The sequence below is a fragment of the Pleurodeles waltl genome, chromosome 1_1 (assembly GCF_031143425.1).
Source record: "Pleurodeles waltl isolate 20211129_DDA chromosome 1_1, aPleWal1.hap1.20221129, whole genome shotgun sequence".
Lineage (NCBI taxonomy): Eukaryota > Metazoa > Chordata > Amphibia > Caudata > Salamandridae > Pleurodeles > Pleurodeles waltl.
Window position 1 is genome coordinate 446041995 of NC_090436.1, and position 21282 is coordinate 446063276.

General features: G+C 45.6%; 1 protein-coding gene across 1 annotated transcript in view; it reads left to right on the top strand.

Annotated features, from left to right (window-relative positions):
• The window catches only part of RASGRF2 (Ras protein specific guanine nucleotide releasing factor 2), a 1901930-nt gene that overhangs the window by 1781337 nt on the left and 99311 nt on the right, over nt 1-21282 (top strand). The gene's annotated exons all lie outside the window — the stretch shown is intronic.

The window sequence follows — 21282 nt, forward strand, 5'->3', positions numbered from 1 at the left end:
GGAGCTCAAGGCAATCAGACTGGCATTGAAAGCAATTCTTCCCTCTCTCAAAAGAAAAGTAGTGTAGCCGTTCATGGACAACACCACCGCCATGTGGTATTGCTACAAGCAGGGCGGGGTGGGGTCGTGGACTCTTTGTCAGGAGGCACTGCACCTCTGAACATAGCTGGAACATCAGAACATTTCCTTGGTGCTTCATCACCTGGAGGGCTCTCTGAATGCCAGAGTGGAAGAACTCAGCCATCAATGCCTGGTCGACCCCGAATGGTGTCTCCATCCGGATGTGGCACAAGGTCTCTTTCAGCAGTGGGGAGAGCCTTGGTTAGGGCTGTTCACCTCCGCAGAGAATGTACAATGTCAGCAGTTTTGCAAATTGGAATTTGCAAGGTGGCTCTCGCTTGCCGACGCTTTTCATCTCAAGTGGAGCTCAGGCCTCCTGTACGCCTTTCCGTCCATACCACTTCTGCCCAGAGGTCTCAAGAAGGTCAAAAACAACTGGGCCCAAGTGATACTTTTGGCGCCAGACTGTGCATGACAAGTATGGTGAGCATGGCCATTGATCCTCCGATTAGACTGCCCCTTCGGGAGGATCGTCTGTCGCAGTAGGAGGGGAGTGTTCTCCACCCAAACCTGTCCAGTCTCTGCCTTCTTGCATGGAGATTGAGCGATGGCAGTTGTGTATGCTTGTTGATGGAACAAATTTGTGGCACGGTACACAGACAAGTCTGTTGACTCCCCTCTCTGCCCCTCTTTCTGATGTCCTTTTGTTTATACTTTCTTTGGCCCAGCAGGGCTCTGCTTTAGGCACCCTCAAAGGTTATTTGTCTACTATCTCTCATTTCTGAGATTACCAGACCGACCCTCTTTATTTAAATCTGCTATTGTTAGTTGATTCCTTAAAGGTATTACCCATATGTTTCCTCCATCACCATTCATAATGGCCTAATGGCATTTGAATCTAGTTCTTACTTTCTTAATGTGCACTCCTTTCGAGCCACTTCATAACTGTCCTCTCAGGATCTGACAATAAAAACAGCCTTCCTTGTGGCACATCAGCCACCCAATCTTTCCATCTGTCCTGACAAAGTGGTGCTTCACAACAGGGCTTCCTTTTTTACCAAAAGTGGCCACACCCTTTCATGTAGGCCAGTCCATTTCATTGCCTACTTTTTATGAACTACCCTGATCCTTCTAAGGAAGATGGGAGACTCCACCGCCTGGACCCAAAAAGAGCGTTGGCATTCTACCTTGATAGTACCAAAGAGTTCCGGGTGGATCATCAACTCTTTGTTGAGTATGTGGGTGTGAAGAAAAGTTGGGCAGTGCAGAAAAGAACCATCTCTAGATGGGTTGTTCTGTGCATTAAACTGTGCTACGCATTGGCTAAAAAGCAACCCCTTGGAGAGTTTCCGCTGTCATTCTTCCAGCAAAACAGCTGCAACCACTGAATTAGCATGCAGAGTTCCAGTCCTGCACATCTGCCAGGCAGCCACCTGGGTTTCCCAGCACAGGTTTATCAAACACTACTGCCTGGACAGTCAGGTCCGTAGGGACAGGTACTTTGCCCGTTTGGTCCTGCAGGACTTTCTTGGCTCGCAGACCCTCCTCCAGGGATGGTATTGCTTGGGTATCTATTCTAAGGTAAGGAATCTGCAACTAGAAGTCTCAGATGAACAAGTTACTTACCTTTGGTAACGCCTTATCTGGTAGAGACCTATTTGAGTTGCAGATTCCTTACCAACCCACCCATCCTTCACGCTCTGTGAACTGATTTCTAGGGACAGGGACTTCCTTTTCAGGGCCCTAGTTCTGATGCACCAGTGGGTAGTGTTCTTCATGGCTCCACACTACTGGCGTGGAGAGTCATCAAAAGAAACTGACGCCGGCACACCGGAGTGGTGCTTATATAGGTCCCAAGGCATCATGTCCTGCACACATGACGGTGACGACATACACAGAGCTGACCGAGGCCACCTAACCACGCACATGGGTACTGCTGAAGAAAAATCTCTGTATCCAGACTGACGCTTGGGGGAAGTTTTAAAGTAAGGAATCTGCTACTAGATAATCGCTCTACCAGATAAGGCATTAACGAAGGTAAGTAACTTGTTCATCACTGAAGTCATAATCTTGTTCTTCTGGTTCTGGTTCTCTGATTGTCTCTGGTCTCTGTGTTTCCTCTTTTTTTAGTACCTCTCACGCCACTTATTTCCTTGATATACATTTTCATCTTCACCTTCCCTTGCCACTTGAGTAATGTTTCTGCCAGGAACAATCTGATTCTCTCTTTCCACAGGAAACTGTTTTCCTCTGAGGGTTCTGGAAGTTCACATTTTCTACTTCACTCCTTCTTTCAGAGTTTCTTGACTTTTTGACTAGGCTGTCTGTTCTTGTTGTTGTTCTTGATTTTGATACTGATTGAGATTGAGATTTTCTTCTCAACCTTCGTCACCAGCTCTAGGCCCACCCAGAAAACTTGAGCCTGACACTGTTGTCACCAATTTTTTATCTGCAGTCTTCCCTTTGTTCGTGTGGGATGCGTGGATCCACTGTGACAACGCTCTGCATTTCACAGCACTGTTCATCACAGGGATCATGTGATATTGGCCCTTCCAACATGCTTTTTCACCACAGTACAGTCCGTATGCTGGAGGTTGTGGGTGGTGGCACAGTTCTTTTGGCAAAGGTGTTGCCAAATTGACTTGATGAGACAGAGCACACGTCATCAGTCAAGCCCCTGCAGTAACCTAGTACAATGACATCACTTATAGATACACATGCAGTTGAGGGAAAGTAAGAAATCCTCATGACCCTCCCCATCAGTACTTCAAGGGAGAGAGTCATGTGGTTTCATGTGGTGTATTTGTAATGCTCATCAGTTCAAGTGGAAGTGCACCTGTCCATTTTAGTACTGTTGAGACACAAACTACTTTCTAAGATGGACTTCAGTGTACTGTTAACCTTTCCTACAACTCCTTATGTTTCTAGTCTGTAACTACAATGGAACACCTGGTCAATTTGTAAGTCTGTGTAACTTAATCACTTTACTTTTGAAGTGCGTACCTGATTCTAAAGAAGTCAGCAAAGTGAATTTAGGGATCAATTTCATGATCAATAGTTTGGCCATGCTATTGCATCACCTCATTCTGTAGGCTTCCACCCACCTTGAGAACAGGCACACAATCACTAAAATGTACCGCATGAACAGGCATTTCAGTGAAATCTAGTGGAATTCTAGTGAATGGTCCATCAGGCTTGCCTATGTAACTTAAGTTCACAATATTCTTTTACCTGCATTGATCTGCTGGCACGGAAAACATAGCTGACACAATCTTGCAGCCACAGATCTAAATTGTGGGTTGTACCAGTAATTATATAAGAACCTAACCACTGAGTGACGGTCAATTTGAGTAGGATCATAAATTAACCTTGACATTGGAGGTAACCTCATATTAGGCGGAAGGTATTGTATTTCAGCTGTTACCCAAACCTCATTATGATCTTTTGTACCACATGTGATTCTCGTTTTCCCCTTTTGTCGTTGGGTGGCCTGGAGCTCTCGAACATCACTCAATATCTGGACTAAAGTTAACAAGAAGCAATTCAAATTGTCATTTCCAGATTAACATTGCTCTTGTTCTTTTGAGTTTCTTGTAACATATTTCACAGCCAATATTTTGCTACCACGTCAGCATACATATTTCCAAACTGTACTATATTGCTCCATTTTTATAGGCAACACGCTTAACCAGAAAAATGTCTTTTCGTTGTTCTAATGCTTCTAACAAATTCAAAATATACCTCCCATTGCAGGTCAGAGTACCAGAAGACGTCATTAAACCCTTTTATGACCACAGTTGACCAAAATTGCGGACCACGCCAAAACCATACTTGCTGTCTGTATAAATCCTAATACTTAATCCATCAGAAAAGAAGCATGCTCTTGCGAGCGTAATTAACTTGCGCTAAAGTTTGATCGCACAAGTATGATGCCTCCATTGTATTTGATACGGTGCAGCACAGATATGCTGCTCTCAAGTTACCATCACAGTCTCTCAGACAAGAACCATCTCCAAATAGAGTCTAGCCACTCAGACAGTTCAAGTGATACATCCTATAAGTCTAGTCTTTGTGTAATACACAATTCTGCCACATCAGTGCAATCATGATCAAAGTTCTCTTCATCACTATCTCTGTTTGCAATTGGCAAAAACTTTGCGGAATTCAGAGTATTAAATCTTCTGATTTCAAATGTTATCAGCTGCTAAGAATGTTTGTTCATATTTGATTAGATGGCTCCTTGATTCTGAGTTCATGTATAGATCTCAACTGAATGAGAGTCTAACACAATATGTGTGTAACCAATTACAATTCCTTCGCTTTAATGAGCTGCCAGATAGACTTCTGCTACTGACGTTAAGCACCCAGGAAGGTTGGCAGGAATTGGACCTAATATGTTACAAAAGGAAGCCACAAGTCTGTTAATTCCGATATATTTTTGTGTAAGGACAGACAATGACAGAACTAGTAAAAAATATTTCTCACAATTTTGCAGAACTAGAGCAGGGGCACTATAGTGTTCACTCTGAGCTTGAGAAACGCACTCATGCATTCGTCATCAAATGAAACCAGATCAGTTATATTGCTGTATGTAAACCTCAGTAAAGATTTTGCAATCATGGAAAAGTTTAGAATCCATCGTTTATAGTAGCCAACCAATCCCCAAAACATCTTCACATCTCTGCATGTTTGGTGAATTCATTCTCAGGATTACAGAGACACATTTTTTTGACACTTTTAATGTCCCTTTTTATATATGTGTCTAAAATAGATAACTTTTATTCATATAGTGCTGCATTTCTGTGAGCGATACCTTATGCACATTGTCAGCAAGATTGTTTGAAAGTGGACTATTCAAGTTTCTTTTGCTTTGGATGCGACCATCATGTCATCAATGGTACTGCACAAGCACTGAGTTACAGGGCAGCTATACATTTTCCAAATCTTTCTTTAAAATTTGGCTAAAGATTAAGGGGCTTTACATGTACCCTTGTGGGACACAACACCAAATGAAAACATAAAATTATAAATGTGAATAGATACTGACTATCCTCATGAAGTGGGATGGAAAAGAATGCTTGGCTCTAGCCAATGACTGTGTACTATTCTGAATCCAATGGAATCTAAAATAAAATTACCATGACATGTGTCACATATTGTGAATTCATAATTTTTTTTGTGTGGTCCATTTTTACAGGAACATTTTCTGAGACCTGATTAGTAATCTGTTTATTGCTGATGTCGATAACTTGAACTTATGTTCCAGAGAGTGGTAGGTTTGGAACTACCATTGAGCGAACCTTGAAGCAGGTAGCATATTTATTGATTAAAAATTATACTTGGTGGCCATTCACTTCACCTTCTACACTGGCCACTCTGATCTACCTCTAGGAGTGCAACAAACATGCAGTTCTTCTGCCCCGTAAGGCACCATCAATGCGACTGATTCATTCCAATAGGGGGACCCAAAAATATTTGAAATTGGGGCAAAATCATGATTAATCATCAAAAGGACTCTGTTGAAAACAAGTTGAAAACAGGTTTGTTGCAAATTAGATTTTTTATTTCAAATGTTTTGCTGCATCACTGGAGCTACAAGCTTGTTCGCATTGAACTGCCTCTAATTCTGCATGTTCTCCAAAGAAGCCAGTTGGACTGGGGCAGTTTACTGTACAATCAAATTCTGCACTGTCTGGTTTAAATTATGCTGCTTTTGAAGAACAAAATCATTTTGAATTTGATATGGATTCTGTCTACATTTGTGTTTCCATTGCCCAAGACAACCACAATAGTGACAAGGGGCACTTTTCTTCAATATGTTAATGTTCACATTGATCCCATTAGAGTTACTCATAAAAACGCTGCCTCTTTCTAGAAGGACAACATTTGACACACTATATCCCTGCACACTTACACCTTGCATGTTTTTTGCACCACAATTTACACCATCCACAAACCTCAAATAATTACCTGATACTTACCACTTCTCTGAAATTGCTTTGTCTCTGCAATTGTTTGTTTTTCTTTCAACAACTTCTGCCTTGTGTGAAAGCAAACACAACAGTACTTCGCATATTTGAGTATTTACTTAGTCTGCCAAAATATCACGCTCTGATGTATATGAGAACTAAGCTCCGGAAGGAAACCCAGTACAAAAACAGATATGCATCAACTAATGTCTTTTTAGTTGGATCTTTGACTCCGCTATACTTCATATAAATCTACAGATTCACCTCTTTCTCCTGGCTTTTCTGTTTCAAATGCATAATCCCTTCCTTGTAGTTTTTCATTCAAGAGCAGCTGGAACTTTATGAAGAACAACTCTTGGAGGTTCTTCCGTTGGCCATGCCACAGCTGCTTTGCACTCAGACCACAAATCCTTTGGAAGAACGATATCAGACAAAGTATTCAAATCTATTTAAAGCACCTTTACAACTGACTCTCCATCTCCCTATACCATTTATCTGGATCCTCTCTAAGCTTTGGAAACATTGTTGTTAATTGAATGGATACTGGATTGCTGCTACGGAACATGCACATAATCACCTCCATGCACTTCTCGCAAAGCAAATCCAGACACAACCACACCAATTTTAGTCTCACTCATAATCATTTTCACTTCTATTTGTGTTTCAGTCTTTTTCTTTTTTGCCTTGCCACCCTGTTCTTAATCCAATTATCCCTACAGTCCTTCACAAAACCACTTGACATAAGCAACAATAATGGACCACTGACACTATTGCTTTTACACACAGAAACCTATCACAACGCGAACCACAGCAACGTGTCCAACAACATTAATAGATCTCAAGAGTTTGCATTTTGACTAATCTATTTAACAAACCAAAGAAGACTCCACCATAAAAAATCACAATAATGCAACAATTTCAATGCATTTGACAATGATACCTACACAGTCACAATAATGAGCTGTAATAATCAAACTCAAAAATACAACAAAGTCTTTGTAATCATAAAAAGTAAGAGTCCTAATAGCCCACAAATGAAAACCGCATAACCACATATAATTCATGACAATACAAAAATATATATGCACCAAACTACAAATACCATGACACAATTTGTTATAGCTACAATCCACTGCAGTGCATTTGCCCTATTGATGCTCAAATTCCTTTGTTCAGTAATGGATTCAGGAACACCGAACACTGCAAATAGTCCAATTTCGGCAGACCATAGGATCCAAGAGTGCAGCTAGTTCACAAAAAAGGAAAAAATATCCCAAGTTTGTATCTAATCTGTTATCTTGCAATGCTCACTTTCTCCACCACAACTGTTGATGCTATCTTTTCTGATAATTTAAGATAAAGTTCCTACGCAGGATCAGGAACTGTGCTTTCCTCATGAACAGATGAGGCAATGTGTCCATAATGGGATTAGATAGACAGTAAATCAATCAGTATTGTCAAATAAGCCTTCTTGAGATTAGTAAAAGTTAGAAACCATGAAGGTTTATTATATAATAATTAAAGTTAATTACAGAAAGAAAAAATAACGATTAGTCAAATGCATAGTATATCAATATATGGAATTAGCTTAAGATTCAGCAGCAGGGAGGTATGACATGAAGTCAAGTCTCAGAGAAAAATATTCCAAGTCCTATGCAAGGGACAGATTGAAAAGAGTTGGCTCTGATAGAGGTTTGGCAAGCCAGACTGACTCACTACCTAAAACAAGTACTTATATAATAAATAGAATGCACAGAAAATGTCACAACAGTAAGCATAAATAAAAAATATGTTTCATAGGTACAGCCAATCACAGTACAGCAATACGGAATGATTTCAAACAAAATTAAATCATAATTAATTCATACTGATCTAATGTGAATGGGTCTGACATTACAAATCTAGTTACACACAACACAGTGACAAGCTTTTTGGATGAATGGCTTTTCAGAGGCACAGGCAGGAAGAACCTTGAATTGTCACAATAGAGACGAAGAAAGCTTTCACAGACTTCCTCGAGTACAGCATGTCAATACAAAGCATCAAACACCCACAGTTAAATTGTTTTAACCATATAACCAAATGGGGGGGACATCCTTGGTTTGGGCTTATATCAAGACATTTCTATCACATATCTGGATCTCTGCTCTTATCCATTTGAAGCCTGTCTGTACTCCTGTGACTGGTTGAGTCCAACAAGGTAGTATTCATTTACCATTGGTTGTGTACATGATAATTCTGTCTGTAAAACTGCGTACTTATAGAACAACGTAAGCAACACGTGGGTTCATGAAGGACAGAGGTTCAGTCACCCCTACTGGTAAATAATTTGCTCAGTGAGATTGTCAATGCTTTGGTAAACTTTCAACAGGAGTGAGTGACTGCAAGGGCAGTCTAAGGTCTTAATATTATGTGGTAAAATACATGAGGTGCAGAGATTTTGTTAGTATTAAAATGCAGCTACAAATATTTGCAAGTACTGCATTCGGGATCTCCTTCCTATATTAAGGAGGGATAAAATATGTATTTCTTCATTTAGAACAAGATTTAGTAGAGTGGAGACTGCATTTGCTCTAGCTATTATTATGAATTTGATTAATTATTGAAAACTACAGTAAAGATCAACCTGAATGACATTGGGCCGAGCTAAATAAGGTTACTTCGTTTGATTCCTGAGATCTAAAGCTATGCCATGCCAGGGGTGAATAATTCATCTAGTCCTCACTGTGGAGGAAAGAAGGCATCCAAATGATCCGCAGCTGCAGAATGGTGCTGCCCCCTCGTTGAAAAAAGCACCTCACTTACAAGTCTTTAATTTTGTATGTTTTGTTAGAAAAAAGTAAAAAGTGATTTCATATGTGACACTAGTATCAATGCCCCCACCAATTGTGGGGCATAGATCACTCGAATTAGGCAGCTTTTGGAAACTATATTTCCTGTCTGCCTCAGCTTCACACTGCAACAGAAGCAGCATTGTTAATACAATAGGGAGCAGAAGCAAGAAAGCCTCCCTACCAACTACTTGGCAAGCAGCATTGTTAATACAATAGGGAGCAGAACCAAGAAAGCCACCCTACCAACTACTTGGCAAGCAGTATTGTTAAAACAATAGGGAGCAGAAGCAAGAAAGCTGCCCTACCAACTACTTGGGCCCACAAACAAATTTTTGGTCTCCTGCATGAGGCCTCTGGCGGAGCCATGTGTGCTGAGGTAACTAGAATGGCAGGATCTGCAGCATGAATGGATGATTCAGCATGCCAGGATGTACCTGGCAGTTCAGCGGAGGAGGCAACATTGGCTTAGGATCTTGTGAAGAAGTTGGTTGTCTCTCTGCGTGTGATGCAATCATCTGTCATTAAGCAGTGAACTATGGCAGTGTCAAAGGAGTACACCAGTAGGATGTCATTCTTGTCAAAGAAGAAAGGAAAGTGGAGGATCCAAATGTCACACTTCCTTCACCCTTTACCTCACTCAAATAGAGAACAGTAGCAAAGAATGAAACAGCTCTGATGCTGCACTCCTAGCTGGTGATGAGGACATAGAAGGCTATGTGAATCGAGACACTCTTGAGGGTTTGATACCCTTAAAACTGTCAGCTTTCGCACATGATCCCATCCATAAAGGACCTTAAAGAACAAGTGGAATAATTTTGAGGTGTCACTGCCATATTCGTTGGAGCCTTAGCACTCTTCAAATTAAAGTAAAGAATGACATGGCAGCAAACCGAGAGCTGCACATGTTTCGGTAAGGCTGATCTTGTTCTACATTCTGAGATTTGCAGGAAAAGAAGCAAGCCTTCCACTGGGGGTAAAGGTAGGGTAAGCAAGGTGTCAACTGGCAAGTGGAGTAAAACAGATTGTATCAAAAAGACAGTAGGGGCAATTCCATGTAGCTTTTGGAGTCGGCCTAAAGAGATCTACAATATGTTCATCCCAACACAGTCTGTACATATTCAAGCACAAGTCACAATCTGCTTCGAGATAAGCAGCCTGCAGGGCACATTGTGAGGGAGACTGAAAACCTCCTTGACCTTAGGGATGTGTCTGAGACTAATATTAATTTTAAATCAGTCACCGCCTACACTCACATTTCTTCGGCCTTTATTAGTGATGAGGAGGACACTGGAGAGGTAGCCTCAGTCATGAATCGGGACAACTGCATGAACTGCATAAATGATGGTGGGAATGCATTCACTAGAGGTCAGGAAGTCAGCAGATTATCATCTGCATCAATGCTACCTTCATTCCTCGGAGCTCACATTTGATTTCAGGGAATCAACTCTGTAGCACTAATACAAGTATTACTCTAATTTTGCCCAAAGAGAAAAGAGGAAATAACTTTAACAAGAAATACTGTCTCATGAAGAGCCTACATTCTCCTGAGTTTTTGATGTGCCTTTCTGGAAGAGCCATGACATGATTATGAGTCTAGTTGTTAGACTTTTCATCCTTGGCGTGGTCTCCCTTCACTTTTTGCCTCTGTTCCCCAGGTTGTTGATGTGTGCTGGACTCTGATTTTGCTGTTTTTGTTACTCTGGGCACTTTACCACTGCTAACCAGTGCTAAAGTGCAAGTGCTCCTGTTTAAATTGTATGTAAGTGGTTCATCCATGATTGGCATATTTGAATTACTAGTAAGTCCCTAGTAATGTGCACTAGAGGTGCCAGGGCCTGTAAATCAAATGCTACTAGTGGGCCTGCAGCACTGGTTGTGCCACCCACATAAGTAGCTCTGTAATCATGACTCAGACCTGCCCCTGCAGTGTCTGGATGTGTATTTTTACACTGTAAATTCGACTTGGCAAGTGTACCCACTTGCCAGGCCTAAACCTTCCCTTTCCTTACATATAAGGCGCCCCTAAGGTAGGCCCTAGGTAGCCCCAAGGGCAGGGTGCAGTGTATGGATAAGGTAGGACATATAGTAATGTGGTTTATATGTCCTGACAGTGAAATACTGCCAATTTAGTTTTCACTGTTGCAAGGTCTGTCTCTCTCTCATAGGATAATATGGGGGCTACCTTTAAATATGATTAAAGTGTAGATTCCCCTAGAGAAGAGATGGACAGGTGGAGTTTGGGATCCCTGAACTCACAATTTAAAAATGCATCTTTTAGTAAAGTTGATTTTGAGATTGTGCGTTTGAAAATGCCACTTTTAGAAAGTGAGCATTTTCTTGCTTAAACCATTCTGTGACTCTGCCTTGTTTGTGGATTCCCTGTCTGGGTCAGTTGACAGTTGGGTTGTTTTTCACCTCACACCAGACAGTGACACAAAGGGAGCTGGGGTGTGATCTGCATTCCTGATTAGCCATCTCTGCTAGGAGGGAGGGGTGGAGTGGTCACTCTCATCTGAAAGGACTGTGCCTGCCTCTGACAATGCTGTCTCCAGCCCCCTGGTGTGTGTCTGAGGCCTTGCCTGGGCAAGGCAGGATTTCACAAGAAGGTGTGAGTCCCCTTTGAAGGAAGGTGACTTCAAAGACTAAAATGGGTATAAGAAGGGCACCCAAACTTACAAACTTAAGAAACACTTCTGGAATCAAGAGGAACCTCTGCCTGGAGAAGAGCTGATCGCTGAGGAACAAGTGCTGCCCTGCCTGTGACTGTGCTTTGTGGAGCTTTCCTGCAGTGCTGCTTCTGCCAGAGTAAGAGGGCAAAGACTGGACTTTGTGTGCCTTCCATCTTGAAGAAGAAATCTCCAAGGGCTTGATGTAGAGCTTGCCTCCTGTTATTGAAGTCTCAGGGATAGCAAAGACTTCTGCCTGCCAGCACCTGGAGTCTCTGGAGAGACCCCTACTCTGCTCTGTGGTGCCCTTCCAGTTCCTGGGACCCTGAAAGGAGAGGCTGGCAGCCTAAGGACAAAAATACACGCACCGAGCACCGTGCGGAGAAAAGATCGACGCGAATCCGATCGCGGCTGAGAAAACGACGCGACGCCGGCTCCGCAGCTGAGAAACGACGCCGCAGGAAACGCGACCGGAGAATCGACGCCCGGAGCAGGAGAAACGACGCGCAGCATCGCTGACGAAGGCTGAGAGATCGCAACCAGCGCCGCGGGACTTCGGACCGTCGCGTGGCTGGCTTTTTCGACGCGCCTCGCCGAGCCGAGCTGTTTTCGACGCATATACCCGTGCAGGGTTATTTTCGACGCACACCGCCCGTGCGGGGTTATTTTTGCCGCAAACCAGGTACATTTTCACGCTAGCAGCGCTAGTGTGGTGTTACAACTACCTAAAGACTCTTTTTATTTTAAACCTTTAAAAAATCATAACTTGACTTGTGTATGTTGGATTTTTGTCGTTTTGGTCTTGTTTTGTCTAGATAAATATTTCCTATTTTTCTAAACTGGTGTTGTGTCATTTTGTAGTGTTTTCATTAAGTTACTGTGTGTGTTGGTACAAATACTTTACGCCCAGCACTCTGAGGTTAAGCCTACTGCTCTGCCAAGCTACCAAGGGGGTAAGCAGGGGTTAGCTGAGGGTGATTCTCTTTTATCCTAACTAGAGTGAGGGTCCTTGCTTGAACAGGGGGTAACCTGACTGTCAACCAAAGACCCCATTTCTAACATTGGTGGCAGCGGTGGGATTTGGACTTGTATTTGTACTTGACATACAGTAATTAAGTGTACACTACTGTTTTGATCTCAGACCACTACGTGACCACATACTACTAGTCTTGTGATTTTTGTTTTTTTACTTGGACTGTTTTTCTCTGCATTCAGTTTCTTTTTTTCGCTGATCCCGGGATTGACTTTGCTGAAACTTCATTTGAGAACTTGCTTTTCTGTTTTTGGAACGGTGCATATTTTTTTTTTTAACCTCTCATCATGTCTCAGTCTGGAGATGCCCTAGCTGAAACTGCTTTTGATTTGGACAAATTGGAGAGCTACAAGGTGGCTCAGTTGAAGCAGTTTTGTAGGAATGTTGGCTGTCCCATTGAGAGCTCATCCAAGAAGGTTGAGCTGCAAAAGGCGCTGAGGGCCTGGGTGACAGCCAAAGCAGCTGAGGGGCACACAGATGAGGAGCCAGAGGGGGAAGAGGAGTTGCAAGTCACTCACACTGATGTAGTGGGTGGGCCTGCTATGTCTCAGGGGAGAATCTCTAGGGCAAGTAGCAGTGTATCCTCCAAGGGTCTGACACCTGAAGAGTTACAGGACAGACAGGCAGAAAGGGAGTACCAATTGGAGCAGAGAAGGCTAGCCCTTGAGGAGAAGAAGATAACAATGGCTCATGAGCTTAGCTTGAAAGAGATAGATCATAGAAACCAGTCCAGTAAGGATGGTGGCAGCAATTCTACAGTGCAGCCTGAGAGAAGGGTACACATCCCAAAAGACCTTGTGAGGGATTATAAAAGGGAGGATGATATCTACTTGTGGTTCAAGGGTTATGAGTCAGCTCTCCACATGAACCTGGTCCCTGAAGCTCATTGGGGGGCAGCCCTGTGGAAGCATTTTGAGGCAGAGGGGAGGGACACACTGACGGCCTTAGGGGATGCTCAGAGTCTCACCTACCCTGCCATGAAGGAGGCCTTACTTACCAGGTATGGTCTCACCCCTGAGCAGTACAAAGAGAAGTTTAGATCCTACAAGAGAAAGGAATCCCAAACATGGTTGGAATGTGTTGATTCTTGTTGCAGGTCACTGGATGGTTGGGTGAAGGGCAGTAAGGTAAACACGTATGAGGGGCTTTACAATTTAATTGCTTGGGAGCACTTGTACAGTTTATGTTTTCCAGAGCTGCGCCAGCACCTCATTGACAGCAAGCTGACTGACCCCAGGAAGCTTGCACAGGAAGCGGACCGCTGGGAGAGCACCAGGGTCCAAAAGAGGTATGGGGGAGACCACGCCAAGGGTGGGCAGGGTCCCTCTCAGAAGAAAGGGGGGGGTAAGGGCAAACAGGATGAGTTCTCTAAAGGGCCCCAAACTGATTCCCAGGGTAAGGATTCCCAACCCCCCAGTGAAAAGAGGCCATGGTTCTCCAAAGGGAAGCCAATGGCAGGTGGTCCCCTACGTAAGTGCTATTCATGTGACCAGGTGGGTCATGTGAGGGGGGACCCCAAATGCCCCAAAAGTACACCGGCACCCACTGGTGCACCGTCCCAGGGTTTGGCCAGTGTAGCGCTTGGGGAGGAGTTGGTTTCAGGTGGGTGGGAACCAGCAGAAATGACCCTTGTCTCACTAGGGGACAGTGAGATGGTCCAGAGAAACCTAGTGCCTGATAACACTAAGAAGTACAGGCAATGGGTGACCATCAATGGACAGAGGGTGGAGGCTCTGAGAGACACAGGAGCCAGTGTGACTACAGTGAGGAGTCACCTGGTGTCTGAAGAGCAGATTGATCCCCGGGTACTTCACCAAGTAGTTGCAGTAGACAACTCGGAGCGCCTCTGCAGAGTGGCGCAGGTTCCCTTTGAATGGGGGGGGGTCTCAGGTTCCTGGAAAGTAGCTGTGAGTCCAACCATGCCTGTTGATTGTTTGCTAGGCAACGACCTGGAAGATTCCCCTTGGAAGGAGGTGGAACACAGGTCTCACTTGGAGATGTTGGGTCTGCCTGGGTGGGTATGCGTATCCACCCGGTCTATGGCAGCCAATCAGGGTAGTCAAGAGCCCCTGGAGCCTGAAACAGTGGCCCAGGGGACCGCCAAGAAGAGGAAAGGCAGGAGGCGCGGGAAACCCGCCCCAGAAGTTCCCACGGTCCGGGAGGAGGCAGAGCCTGAGGGTGATGCCCCGGAACCTACAGGGGAACAGGTGGCTGAACTGGGGGAGGTCCCTGAGCTGTCGCAGTGGCAGCAGGAAGGGGGACCCACCAGGGAAGTATTCTGCACAGCGCAGAAGGAATGCCCTACTCTTGAGGGACTGCGGCAGCAGGCTGCAGCCCAGGCGGCTGGCGGGGCGCCAGGTACTCACCTGATTTATTGGGAGGATGGCCTCCTGTATAGTGAGCCTAAGGTTCCTGAGCCGGGGTCAGCTCGTATGCTGGTGGTACCCCAGGGCTTCAGGACCTTCCTACTGGGTTTGGCTCATGATGTGCCTTTGGCAGGACATCTAGGGCAGGACAAGACCTATAAGAGGCTTGTCTCCCACTTTTACTGGCCCTTGATGAACAAGCAGTCAGCTGCTTATTGTAGATCTTGTCAGACTTGTCAGGCAAGTGGCAAGAGTGGGGGGAAATGCAAAGCTCCCCTCCAACCTTTACCGGTAGTCAGTACTCCCTTTGAAAGGGTAGGAATTGACATTGTGGGGCCTCTGGATCCCAAGACAGCCCTGGGCAACAGGTTCATCCTGGTCTTGGTGGACCATGCCACACGGTACCCAGAAGCTATTCCTCTAAGGACGGTCACCGCCCCCGTGGTGGGACGTGCCTTGATGGGGGTTTTTACCCGCATGGGGTTCCCCAAGGAGGTAGTATCTGATAGGGGTACAAACTTCATATCCACTTATATGAAGTCTCTGTGGAAGGTGTGTGGGGTAACCTACAAGTTCACCACCCCTTACCACCCCCAAAGTAATGGTCTGGTTGAGAGATTCAACCGCACCTTGAAAGGCATGATTCAGGGCCTGTCAGAGCCCTTGAGGCGTAAGTGGGACGTCCTCTTGCCATGCCTTCTGTTCGCTTACAGGGAGGTGCCTCAAAAGGGACTTGGCTTTAGCCCCTTTGAGCTCATCTATGGCCACCCTGTGAGGGGACCGCTCAGTCTGGTGAAGGAGGCTTTGGAGAAAGCTCCTAGTAAACCACCCCAGGATGTATTTAGCTACATGCTGGCACTAAGAAACCAGACTGCCCGCTTCAGGCGTCTCGCTCAGGAGAACCTGGAAGCAAGCCAGGAGGACATGAAACGGTGGTACGACCAGAATGCCACTCTGGTTGAGTTTCAGCCTGGACAAAAAGTGTGGGTCATGGCACCAGTAGAGCCTAGGGCTCTCCAAGATAAGTGGACTGGGCCTTTTGAGGTGGTGGAAAGAAAGAGCGAGGTCACCTATCTGGTAGACTTGCAATCCCCCAGGAACCCCTTGAGGGTCCTACATGTCAACCGCCTCAAACCCCACTTTGAGCGAACTGAGCTATCCATGCTCCTAGCGACAGATGACGGGGTGGAGGAAGAGAGTGAGCCTCTTCCTGACCTCCTGTCTGCAGGAGAGAAAGATGGGTCTGTGGAGGGAGTGATCCTCTCCCCCTCCCTGACTGAGGAACAGCAGAGGGACTGTCGCCACGTGCTGGGACAGTTCGCCTCACTGTTTTCCCTGATCCCAGGAGTCACACACCTGTGCACACATGATGTGGACACTGGGGACAGTACACCTGTTAAACATAAGGTTTACAGGGTGACTGACAGGGTGAGGGCTTGCATTAAGGAGGAAGTCTCCAAAATGTTAGCCCTAAGGGTTATTGAGCACTCCAGCAGTCCTTGGGCCAGCCCAGTGGTCTTGGTCCCAAAGGCTACTGCTCCTGGTGCCACTCCAGAACTTAGGTTCTGTGTGGACTACCGGGGTCTCAATGCGGTCAGCAAGACTGACGCACACCCCATCCCCCGAGCTGATGAGCTCATTGATCGGTTAGGAGCTGCCAAGTACCTCAGTACGTTTGATTTAACATCTGGGTACTGGCAGATTGCCTTAACTGAAGGGGCAAAGGAGAGGTCAGCATTCTCTACCCCCGATGGGCACTTCCACTTCAATGTGATGCCCTTTGGGATGAAGAATGCCCCTGCCACCTTTCAGAGGTTGGTCAACCAGGTGTTGGCAGGACTGGATGAGTTCAGTGCCGCCTACCTGGATGACATTGCTGTGTTTAGTTCCACATGGGAGGAACACCTGCAACACCTCTGGAGAGTGTTAGAGGCCCTGCAGAAGGCAGGCCTCACTATTAAGGCGAGCAAGTGCCAAATAGGGCAGGGTTCTGTTGTGTACTTAGGACACCAGGTGGGGAGTGGCCAGGTGGCACCCCTCCAGCCTAAGATTGACACGATTCTGGCTTGGGAGCCTCCCAAGACCCAGACTGAAGTGAGAGCCTTTTTAGGTCTCACAGGATACTATCGGAGGTTCGTTAAGGGATATGGTACCATTGTTACCCCCTTAACGGAGTTGACTTCTAAGAAGCAACCCAAGAAAGTGATCTGGACAGAGGCTTGCCAGAACGCTTTTGATGCCCTGAAGGCTGCCATGTGCACAGCACCGGTGCTGAAGGCACCTGACTACTCCACGGAGTTTGTTGTACAGACAGACGCCTCAGAGCATGGTATTGGAGCAGTACTCTCACAGCTGAATGAAGAGGGCCTAGATCAACCCGTAGCCTTCATTAGCAGGAGGTTACTACCCAGGGAACGTAGGTGGAGTGCCATAGAACGTGAAGCGTTTGCTGTGGTCTGGGCACTGAAGAAGCTAAGACCCTACTTGTTTGGGACTCACTTCCGAGTTCAGACCGACCACAGACCCCTCAGATGGTTAATGCAGATGAGGGGTGAGAACCCAAAACTGTTGAGGTGGTCCATTTCCCTACAGGGGATGGACTTTACGGTGGAACATCGACCCGGTACAGAACACGCCAATGCTGATGGTCTGTCCAGGTTCTTCCGCCTTAGTGATGAGAACTCCCATGAGGTTGGGTAGTTGCTCCCCACTTTTAGCTGGGGGGGACACGTGTTAGACTTTTCATCCTTGGCGTGGTCTCCCTTCACTTTTTGCCTCTGTTCCCCAGGTTGTTGATGTGTGCTGGACTCTGATTTTGCTGTTTTTGTTACTCTGGGCACTTTACCACTGCTAACCAGTGCTAAAGTGCAAGTGCTCCTGTTTAAATTGTATGTAAGTGGTTCATCCATGATTGGCATATTTGAATTACTAGTAAGTCCCTAGTAATGTGCACTAGAGGTGCCAGGGCCTGTAAATCAAATGCTACTAGTGGGCCTGCAGCACTGGTTGTGCCACCCACATAAGTAGCTCTGTAATCATGACTCAGACCTGCCCCTGCAGTGTCTGGATGTGTATTTTTACACTGTAAATTCGACTTGGCAAGTGTACCCACTTGCCAGGCCTAAACCTTCCCTTTCCTTACATATAAGGCGCCCCTAAGGTAGGCCCTAGGTAGCCCCAAGGGCAGGGTGCAGTGTATGGATAAGGTAGGACATATAGTAATGTGGTTTATATGTCCTGACAGTGAAATACTGCCAATTTCGTTTTCACTGTTGCAAGGTCTGTCTCTCTCTCATAGGATAATATGGGGGCTACCTTTAAATATGATTAAAGTGTAGATTCCCCTAGAGAAGAGATGGACAGGTGGAGTTTGGGATCCCTGAACTCACAATTTAAAAATGCATCTTTTAGTAAAGTTGATTTTGAGATTGTGCGTTTGAAAATGCCACTTTTAGAAAGTGAGCATTTTCTTGCTTAAACCATTCTGTGACTCTGCCTTGTTTGTGGATTCCCTGTCTGGGTCAGTTGACAGTTGGGTTGTTTTTCACCTCACACCAGACAGTGACACAAAGGGAGCTGGGGTGTGATCTGCATTCCTGATTAGCCATCTCTGCTAGGAGGGAGGGGTGGAGTGGTCACTCTCATCTGAAAGGACTGTGCCTGCCTCTGACAATGCTGTCTCCAGCCCCCTGGTGTGTGTCTGAGGCCTTGCCTGGGCAAGGCAGGATTTCACAAGAAGGTGTGAGTCCCCTTTGAAGGAAGGTGACTTCAAAGACTAAAATGGGTATAAGAAGGGCACCCAAACTTACAAACTTAAGAAACACTTCTGGAATCAAGAGGAACCTCTGCCTGGAGAAGAGCTGATCGCTGAGGAACAAGTGCTGCCCTGCCTGTGACTGTGCTTTGTGGAGCTTTCCTGCAGTGCTGCTTCTGCCAGAGTAAGAGGGCAAAGACTGGACTTTGTGTGCCTTCCATCTTGAAGAAGAAATCTCCAAGGGCTTGATGTAGAGCTTGCCTCCTGTTATTGAAGTCTCAGGGATAGCAAAGACTTCTGCCTGCCAGCACCTGGAGTCTCTGGAGAGACCCCTACTCTGCTCTGTGGTGCCCTTCCAGTTCCTGGGACCCTGAAAGGAGAGGCTGGCAGCCTAAGGACAAAAATACACGCACCGAGCACCGTGCGGAGAAAAGATCGACGCGAATCCGATCGCGGCTGAGAAAACGACGCGACGCCGGCTCCGCAGCTGAGAAACGACGCCGCAGGAAACGCGACCGGAGAATCGACGCCCGGAGCAGGAGAAACGACGCGCAGCATCGCTGACGAAGGCTGAGAGATCGCAACCAGCGCCGCGGGACTTCGGACCGTCGCGTGGCTGGCTTTTTCGACGCGCCTCGCCGAGCCGAGCTGTTTTCGACGCATATACCCGTGCAGGGTTATTTTCGACGCACACCGCCCGTGCGGGGTTATTTTTGCCGCAAACCAGGTACATTTTCACGCTAGCAGCGCTAGTGTGGTGTTACAACTACCTAAAGACTCTTTTTATTTTAAACCTTTAAAAAATCATAACTTGACTTGTGTATGTTGGATTTTTGTCGTTTTGGTCTTGTTTTGTCTAGATAAATATTTCCTATTTTTCTAAACTGGTGTTGTGTCATTTTGTAGTGTTTTCATTAAGTTACTGTGTGTGTTGGTACAAATACTTTACGCCCAGCACTCTGAGGTTAAGCCTACTGCTCTGCCAAGCTACCAAGGGGGTAAGCAGGGGTTAGCTGAGGGTGATTCTCTTTTATCCTAACTAGAGTGAGGGTCCTTGCTTGAACAGGGGGTAACCTGACTGTCAACCAAAGACCCCATTTCTAACACTAGTGATGCTGCAAATTTAAATACTCCAGCAGCAATTAGCAAAATTGAAAAAGTCTTTAGCCCTCATGTAATGGGGAAAATTGAATATTATGAGATCAAATTCAGTACTTGCAATGGTACATCAAAAACAATGAAAATCAACATGCGGGCATAACCTTTGGATCCTGGGCATCTAAAAGGCGAAGGAGGGTAATGACCCTAGTTGTCAAAGACAGCAAGCAGTAAGGGTCTATCTAATTTCCTTCTTGATTGCAGAGGAAAAGGTGGCTTCTCCCAGTGGGCATAATGCCACCCTGCTCTGTAGTATGTGTGTGAAAAAATTTCAAATGTTTCCTTTAGAAGGTCTCAGAAGTAACACCCTCTTTTGCAGTATCTGTACCTATTGATGGTAGTTGATGGCAGATATAGAAGTTTACAAGCAAGGCACCAAAGCCACTTTGGTATTAAGAAGAAAGAATCCCAATGGAATCTTAATGCAGAAAAAGGGAGCCAAGATCAAATAAAAAGGCACCTAAGTGGGGGATGAAATACGTTGCAACACTTCTTTTTCTAGCCCAAGCCTCATGATATACATCAAGGTAGCAAGTGATATCACAGGAAAAAGCTGGTACCATATTGGATTTCGAACTTCAGGCAACAAACACTAGAGAGGCATCCATGAACCTTGAATAGGCGAGACATGGCAGACGCAATCCCCATAGAGCTCCTGCAGTCCACCCATGAGTCCGTCTTCATCCAGTGATAACTAATAAGCAAATCTTTACCACCTATGTGGCCAGGTAAAAGAAGGGCCCCTACTAATTTCACTGGGGGCAATATTTATTTATAAATAACCTCAAAGGCTACCTATTACCAACACTCGTAGGACTATAGGTTAATGCGCGCGCCCCTGATCTCCCTCCTCCTCCCCTTAGTTGTTGAGGATACGGAGACACAGCCATTATCTGATGTATACCGCATTCTTTGCCTAGAGTCCCCAGGGCTCTAAATGACCTCCTTCCTGCTACAATACAACTATGGCATAGAGTGCAGAAGTACAGGGGATCCCACACACCAGCCGTACCAGCACGCCTCTTACTTGGAAGCAATAAAGAGCCCTAAATATTGCTACAATCAGGCGCACCAAGGCAGAGCTTATCCCATCCCGCCATGAGGACTCCAACAACTGTCAGGATCCCACCGAGAGGCACATCATACCAGCATCCATAGATTGTATCCCCCCTACCAATCTGACTTCCCCAGCAGATAAGCTTGACCTGATCTTACAAGAAATATGTTATTCTCATGCTGCAGTCGAACACTGCATAGATACCATTGCCACAGACCTTGGTATCCTGAGAGATGACCATAGGAACCTAGCTGAGAAAGTGCACACTGCTGAGGGAACCCTCACTGACCTGGCTCCCCATTGAAACACCAATGCCATCTCAGATCTTCAGCGGCGGAGCCAGAAGATACACGATCATGCAGAGGATGCGGAGGGTTGAGTGCGA